Source organism: Bufo bufo, chromosome 6 (assembly GCF_905171765.1).
Source record: "Bufo bufo chromosome 6, aBufBuf1.1, whole genome shotgun sequence".
Lineage (NCBI taxonomy): Eukaryota > Metazoa > Chordata > Amphibia > Anura > Bufonidae > Bufo > Bufo bufo.
In genome coordinates, this window is record NC_053394.1 from 351,730,372 (window position 1) to 351,739,246 (window position 8,875).

Consider the following 8,875-nt stretch of genomic DNA (forward strand, 5'->3'; position numbering starts at 1 on the left):
TTGTCTTTTGCCAAGATATTTCTCTCACCCAGCATGGGTATATGTAAAATGACACCCCAAAACACATTCCCCACCTTCTCCTGAGTACGGAGATACCAGATGTGTGACACTTTTTTGCAGCCTAGGTGGGCAAAGGGGCCCATATTCCAAAGAGCACCTTTCGGATTTCACAGGTCATTTTTTACAGAATTTGATTTCAAACTCCTTACCACACATTTGGGCCCCTAGAATGCCAGGGCAGTATAACTACCCCACAAGTGACCCCATTTTGGAAAGAAGAGACCCCAAGGTATTCGCTGATGGGCATAGTGAGTTCATGGAAGTTTTTATTTTTTGTCACAAGTTAGTGGAATATGAGACTTTGTATAAAAAAAAAAAAAAAAAAATCATAATTTTCCACTAACTTGTGACAAAAAATAAAAAATTCTAGGAACTCGCCATGCCCCTCACGGAATACCTTGGGGTGTCTTCTTTCCAAAATGGGGTCACTTGTGGGGTAGTTATACTGCCCTGGCATTTTCCAGGGGCCCTAATGTGTGGTAAGTAGGTAAATGACCTGTGAAATCCTAAAGGTGCTCTTTGGAATATGGGCCCCTTTGCCCACCTAGGCTGCAAAAAAGTGTCACACATGTGGTATCGCCGTATTCAGGAGAAGTTGGGGAATGTGTTTTGGGGTGTCATTTTACATATACCCTTGCTGGGTGAGAGAAATATCTTGGCAAAAGACAACTTTTCCCATTTTTTTATACAAAGTTGGCATTTGACCAAGATATTTCTCTCACCCAGCATGGGTATATGTAAAATGACACCCCAAAACACATTCCCCAACTTCTCCTGAGTACGGCGATACCAGATGTGTGACACTTTTTTGCAGACTAGATGCGCAAAGGTGCCCAAATTCCTTTTAGGAGGGCATTTTTAGACATTTGGATACCAGACTTCTTCTCACGCTTTGGGGCCCCTAGAATGCCAGGGCAGTATAAATACCCCACATGTGACCCCATTTTGGAAAGAAGACACCCCAAGGTTTTTAATGAGGGGCATGGCGAGTTCATAGAAATTTTTCTACTCAATATGGCCCTCACGAAATACCTGGGGGTGTCTTCTTTCCGAAATGGGGTCACATGTGGGGTATTTATACTGCCCTGGCATTCTAGGGGCCCTAAAGCGTGAGAAGAAGTCTGGAATATAAATGTCTAAAAAATTTTACGCATTTGGTTTCCGTGAGGGGTATGGTGAGTTCATGTGAGATTTTATTTTTTGACACAAGTTAGTGGAATATGAGACTTTGTAAGAAAAAAAAAAATAAATTCTGCTAACTTGGGCCAAAAAAATGTCTGAATGGAGCCTTACAGAGGGTGATCAATGACAGGGGGAGTGATCAATGACAGGGGGGTGATCAATGACAGGGGTGGTGATCAATGACAGGGGTGGTGATCAGGGAGTCTATATGGGGTGATCACCACAGTCATTGATCATGCCCCTGTAAGGCTTCATTCAGACGTCCGGATGCGTTTTGCGGATCGGATCCATCTATCAGTGCATCCGTAAAAATCATGCGGACATCTGAATGGAGCTTTACAGGGGGTTGATCAATGACAGGGGTGTAATCAATGACAGGTGGGTGATCAGGGAGTCTATATGGGGTGATAACCACAGTCATTGATCACGCCCCTGTAAGGCTTCATTCAGACGTCCGGATGCGTTTTGCGGATCGGATCCATCTATCAGTGCATCCGTAAAAATCATGCGGACATCTGAATGGAGCTTTACAGGGGGGTGATCAGGGAGTCTATATGGGGTGATCACCACAGTCATTGATCACGCCCCTGTAAGGCTTCATTCAGACGTCCGGATGCGTTTTGCGGATCGGATCCATCTATCAGTGCATCCGTAAAAATCATGCGGACATCTGAATGGAGCTTTACAGGGGGTTGATCAATGACAGGGGTGTAATCAATGACAGGGGGGTGATCAGGGAGTCTATATGGGGTGATCACCACAGTCATTGATCATGCCCCTGTAAGGCTTCATTCAGACGTCCGGATGCGTTTTGCGGATCGGATCCATCTATCAGTGCATCCGTAAAAATCATGCGGACATCTGAATGGAGCTTTACAGGGGGGTGATCAGGGAGTCTATATGGGGTGATCACCACAGTCATTGATCATGCCCCTGTAAGGCTTCATTCAGACGTCCGGATGCGTTTTGCGGATCGGATCCATCTATCAGTGCATCCGTAAAAATCATGCGGACATCTGAATGGAGCTTTACAGGGGGGTGATCAGGGAGTCTATATGGGGTGATCACCACAGTCATTGATCATGCCCCTGTAAGGCTTCATTCAGACGTCCGGATGCATTTTGCGGATCCGATCCATCTATCAGTGGATCCGTAAAAATCATGCGGACATCTGAATGGAGCTTTACAGGGGGTTGATCAATGACAGGGGGGTAATCAATGACAGGGGGTGATCAGGGAGTCTATATGGGGTGATCAGGGGTGATCAGGGGCTAATAAGGGGTTAATAAGTGACGGGGGGGGGGTGTAGTGTAGTGTAGTGGTGCTTGGTGCTACTTTACTGAGCTACCTGTGTCCTCTGGTGGTCGATCCAAACAAAGGGGACCACCAGAGGACCAGGTAGCAGATATATTAGACGCTGTTATCAAAACAGCGTCTAATATACCTGTTAGGGGTTAAAAAAAACACATCTCCAGCCTGCCAGCGAACGATCGCCGCTGGCAGGCTGGAGATCAACTCTCTTACCTTCCGTTCCTGTGAGCGGGCGCGCCTGTGTGCGCGCGTTCACAGGAAATCTCGGCCATCGCGAGATGACGCATATATGCGTGACTCTGCGCAGGGCTGCCACCTCCGGAACGCGATCCTGCGTTAGGCGGTCCGGAGGTGGTTAAAGAGCAAATACTCTCTATAAACAACTGTGCCAACCCCAGTCCAGAGGTCTGTACTCTGATTCTTAAATTGGTAAAATAGACATTGGTCTTGTCCATAGAATGATTTATTTTGGGGTTATATGCCAGTAGCTGTGTTAAAGTGCCCAACTGCAGATCTGCAGTCCTACCATATAAATGAGAATGAGCCTAATTTATGCAGGATGTTTCAGTGGAAAACTCTGCTCAGTTGAGTCTCCTTTATGGCTTACAATAATCACTAGATGGAGGAACCATCAAAATTACATTTCCCACTGCATATTTGAATGATTTTATATCCCTGGCAGAAATGAATCTAAATCTACATTCGGGAAGGTTCAAAGGTGTCTCGCTGAAGTGTAGAATGAGCTCAGGTTGCCATCTTGGTAATATTTATAACTTTGCCATATGTGATTAGCTCTATTATAGTCACATACAAGCTCTGATGCAGATTTTTTCCCCCATCAGATTCATATGAGATTCCACATGGAGATAAAGCATTGTTTCGAGAGAGGAATACCTCCATAATACAGTGCCATTTTAAGGTACCATCATCCTTAGTACATTTCCTAAGGGACGACTTAAACCATGTGCATGCGCTTTGTGGCAATGTGAACATTGAGGTGTTGTTTGCACCAGTAGCGTGTCACCAAGGGGCCTTGGTGGAGTAAAAGCCCTAGTCCAGGTGTCCACTAAAGTAGTTGGGGGATACCATATAGATAGTGTAGCTGGTTCAGCTATTTCAGGGCGGGCTTTTACTGGGAACAGGCAATGTGTTGGGTGGGTGCCTGTTCCCCATGCTCCAGTCCGGGACTTAGGGCATGCTCACGTCTAGGGATTCCATTTAATCTGGTTTCTGTAATTGGGTGTGTCTCACTCTGGAGTGTTTTGTGAAGCAGAGTCCTGGTGAGGCTCTGTGTGAGTGGTCTCAGCTGGGTGGGCTGAGGGGCCACAAGGCTAGGCGATAGCCTGAACTTTGGGGGATGTGGTGATGCCTGTGAAACAAGGATCACAAGGCCAGAGTTGGGAGGACTACTGGGCCACAATCCCCCAAAAGGTATTGAAGTGCCACAGCCTGGAGGTTGCTGGACTATGCAGCCAAGGAAAGCCGCATTTGTGTTCCATGTGTGAACAGGACACTCTAGGTGAGTCAGGGATACGCTTATGTGTTTAGTTAGAGCCTAGCCGGGCAAGGGTTTGTTATTTTGTGTGGATGTCACACGTGATAAGTTAAAGCTGCGACTTCATAACCTGTTTTGCTGAAACGTCCAGAATAAAACACGAGTTTGGACATTCTACCCTTGTCTGGTGAAGTAATTTGTGATGGCGACCCCCTAAAAGTAAACGATCCCTTACAGCTTATATAGACATGAGAGAATATTATAAAATAAGGCAAGTTCCAAAGACTAAAAAGGTGCTACCACGTACCTCTGGTGCCACTTATTCTGTGTAAACAATCTAGCCTGCCTTACTGATTTTTACCTCAACAGACTTACTCACATGTCCAAGTCCGTTTTCCTTGAAAAGGTTTTCCGTTTTGCATCAACATGCTTAAAAATAATAATTTATGATGGTTGCTGCAATTTTGTATTTTTTCCTTGGGCGAGGCAGTGATAAGGGAATGTCTTTGTAATTGGCTGGGTTGGATGAGCTAAAACTAGCTGGGCTTTGTTAGGAGTGGTGCTTGATCTGTGGCAGAGAAAGGAGAAGTGCATCATGGATTGGGTTAGATGCTAACAGGAAATACTACATACAGGATGTAACAAAACCAGATTAATTGGTTTGCATGGTAAAAAAGGGTCAGGAGAGTGCAAATTATTAAAAAAAAAGAAACATGGAGGAGAAGTACATGACGTAAACAACTACATGAGTACATCTGTTAAAAAAACATAATAAAACCCCTCTAAGTGAAAAATCAATCCATCTTTCATTCCTGACAATGTCTGTGTTGCGTCCTTTTTTGTTTTATGTGTTCATATTTTTTAACCATATGTCATTAATTTTGCATGTACATGAAAAAAAAGAATAAAAACCGGATGGTGGCCACTTTGCACTGAACTGTCCCCTGGTGAGCACTGCTAAGATGAAAAGGGTATTTACAGAGTGTCCTCCTAACAATAATCCATGAAAAACAAACAGAATGCAGATGGCATCTGTGTGCTCTCTGTGGTTGTCACACACCCATAGACTTGGAAAGCGTTTGGTTTGGAAATCAGAACAAAGTAGTGCATTTTTATTTTTTTTCTTAGGATGAGGGTCTGCAGCATCCCACTCCAGCGTAGAGGTACAATACAAAGTGCAAAAGACAGGGTTATAAATGTCTTTGTTTTAACATTTATATGCCTGTATTTATACAAGGTACTATTAGGCCATATCCTCAGCCACCACTAGATGGGGCAGGTCTCACCCTCTATCTATATAGAGAGGAGAGAACTTCTAGTGAGTTCAGTCTAGAGCTGAGTGAGCTCAGAGGCTAGAGCTAGTTCAGTGTCCAGTTGGTAAAAATATGCACTTAGGTTAATCACATATGAAAGAATTTCCACATCCCAAAGTGGATTTTGTGGCTCTGTACTGTAAGTACAGCAACCTGTTGAAAAAAGAAGCAGAGTCATAAGGAGGAACTGCCCTGCTGGTTGCATCGCATTGCCTAAAATGTACACCCCCTGCCTGGATGCTTATGTCTAAAGACAGCTAGTGCACAGTAAAGAAGACTACTTTAAAGAGATTCTTTGGCCTATCCACTACCTGTGCAGCTATGAAACTTGTAACATCTGTGAAAGTGCATTTTGTGTTACATCTTCCAGTCCACTGCATGCTAAGAACTGTTCTGAACTGTTCTGCTGTCCAACTGCCATATCATTGCTTTCCTTACTACTGGGGCCCTGCCTTGCACCTCAAAAACTTCAACATCAAGTGCACCTCAACCATCATCAGGCAGGAGGACCCCATAACTGGAGTGTGCCCCTAAGGGAAAGGGAAAGGTGCACTCTTCCACATCACTGCACAGGCCCAGAGAGCTTCAGAACTGTGAGTACCACAACTACTGCTCCTATCAGGGGCGGAAACAGACAGCAGAGAGCCCCTGTGCAAAGAATGTGCCTGCGCCCGCCCCCCACCCACCATGCCAAATTCTCAATCTAACCTATTCCATCCTAAAATTGCATACAGCAATACAAAACATACAGGATAAGGCTACTTTCACACCTGTGGAAGTATGATCCGACCACCTAATCCGGCAGAAAATGCAAGGAATCAGCCGGACACAAACCACAGCATGCAGCAGTTTGTGCCCCTCTGTTTCTCTGCATTTTTGCCAGATTGTGGCCGGATCTCTTCCATGCCCCATTGTAGTTAATGGGTCATTCCGTCTGCATCCAGCAGTGCTGGATCCAGTGGATTCTAGCAGGTTGTTCTCTGCTGGAAAAGTCTGCCAGAATCACTAACTCAGATGTGAGAGTAGCCTAATACAGCGCCACATACCACTTACATCCAGTGATGTCTACTTTGATATGTATGTTCTCTTTCTTCATCTTCTCCATTCAGACCAGACCACCATGATTATTTCTTTCAGCCATCTCTCATCTCTGCAGAGTTTGACAAACAGACATCTTAGCTTCCTACTTTTCCATCATCCTCTAACCTTCTCAACATCCCATCATGCACCCCCAATACTGAGATGCTGTGTGCCCCAAAACTATACTGCAGAAACAGATAAACCCCCTGAAAATAATAGTTACACACAGATAGTTCCACTTCAATAATTATTGGAACACAATGCCCTAAATAATAACTGCACCCAGAAAATAGTGTCCCTGATGCTAATGGTGTAAACATAATGTTCCCTAAAAAGAACTGTGCTAAGCTGATACTGTGCTAGGGTGCCCCCACAGTAATAGTGCTCCCCAAAATCCCAACAATAGTAATAGTTCTGTGCCAGCACTTAATAGCAATAGTGCTCCTACAGTGCCCCCAACAGTAATTGTATCCCAGAAGTAATAATGCTCCCATAGTCCCCCTGTTGTAATAAAGCCCACCATAATGCCCCTGGTAGTAATAATTCTCATTATAATGTGTGCCAGTACAAAAAAATACCCCGTTGTCTGTCTGTCAGTAAAAAAAAAAAACTCCTCTTAGTGCCCCCAATGGAGCCAATGTCCCCAGAGTGCCCTCATGTGTTCCAATGACCTGTACTGTGTGCCACTACAAAAAACACTTTTAGTGCCCCCAGTTGAGCTTAGGTGCCCATAGTGCCCCTATAATTTAGAATCCCTGAGATGGTGAAAGGGGAGAAGGGGCAGAAGACACACAAACAGCCTAGACCGCAAATAACAAAAACAGAAACCAAACTTATCTGAGCTGGAACAGACAAACCTTCCTTCCTTGGATCCAAGGCCAGACTGAATTCTATAACCCGCACGGCCCTCTGGGAGTGAAGGCAATTTAAGCCAATGACCCCACCCAGAGCACCTGAAGGAAGGCGGATCCAGCATGATTCCAAAACAAAACAAATGGTTAGACACGTGCTGCCAATCTGACAGACCTCCGCACACCGTCCGAGCAGGGCATGACACCCATGCAGCATTGACAAAAAGAAAACCGGTGAGTGATTATTGTGTAGCATGACAGCTTGTGAATTACCCTTCTGTGGCATGTTGTCTATTGTGAGTTGCACTTGGGTGGCATGTGTTCCATGTGGTATGTATGCAGCATGTATCTTATATGTGAGTAGTATGAGTGCTGCATGTTTCCATTGTGTTAGAGGTGGTGCATGATGGGGGCTCCACATACATGTCTTGCACAGGGTCCCTTGGCAATCAGTGTCCACCCCTATAACATCAAATAGAAATTCACACCAGAAAACTATTTCTTTACTCTTCTACTTCTGCAGATTTTATCTTAGCCGGATGATTTAAGGCAAGAAGTGTAATGTGCTGAGATAAAACTAGTAACTGATTGCGGTATACCTTATTTAACATGTTTCATGGCTAACAAAATGCCCCTTTCTGTATAAAATGTTCCATACAAATGACAAGGAGACAATATAATGCTTGACTGTATTGCCGCTTGCATTCCCCATAAGTAGAATTCTTGACACATGGTGGGTTATTTTCTTTCGTATTCAAATTACAAGCCGTATTTTAAAATGATCAAGCAAATTCCGTGGGCTCATTTTGTGAATCCAATTTATTTGCTTATTGGCATTTGGAATTGTCACGTTTGTAATACTCAGGGAACGTAATTGCTGTTATATGCTTTCTAACTGAGAACGTGGTTTATTAATGATCTTTAAAGGGTGATTTTTCAAAGCACTGAAAGTGATGGGAACAAATACAATTGTTTAAAGCTTGGCCATACACTTTAGATAGCAGGAGGGGGAATGCTCCTTTCTCCAACAGCTATTCTTCCCAACGCCCCATATACATGCATGCTGAGCTCAGTCAAGCTTGCTTGTGCTCTGAATGGGGAGAGGGGGAAAAGCAACTCTTGGGCCAGCTTGTCTCCCCTGGGAACAAAAGGATCAGTTGAAATCCAACAGACAGATCCCTCTCTCCCAGGGACGGATTAAGTGCATGATAGGCTCGGGGCTGTCTACTCAACTCGGCGCCCCCCCCCCCCCCCCCACTCCATTTTAGTTTTAGTTATTTTTCTGCGGTGCTTCGTAAGCGCCAAAGTCTCTTCCTAGGCCATATGACATCACATTCATCGTTGACATGGTCTAGGTGCAGCTCTGTCCAATCTGAGTGATTGGGTCTGAGCTGTAATACCAAGCGCAGTGCTATCAAATGGACAGCGCTGTGCTTGGTAACGAGCAAAGAGGCTGCGGCGCTCACTGAAACATCGCAGTCTCCTCAAACAGCTGATTGGCTGGGATGCCAGGAGTCGGACCCCCACCATCTCATAACTCTCTGAGTACAGATGTCATAGATGTTACCTGCAGTCCTATGTAA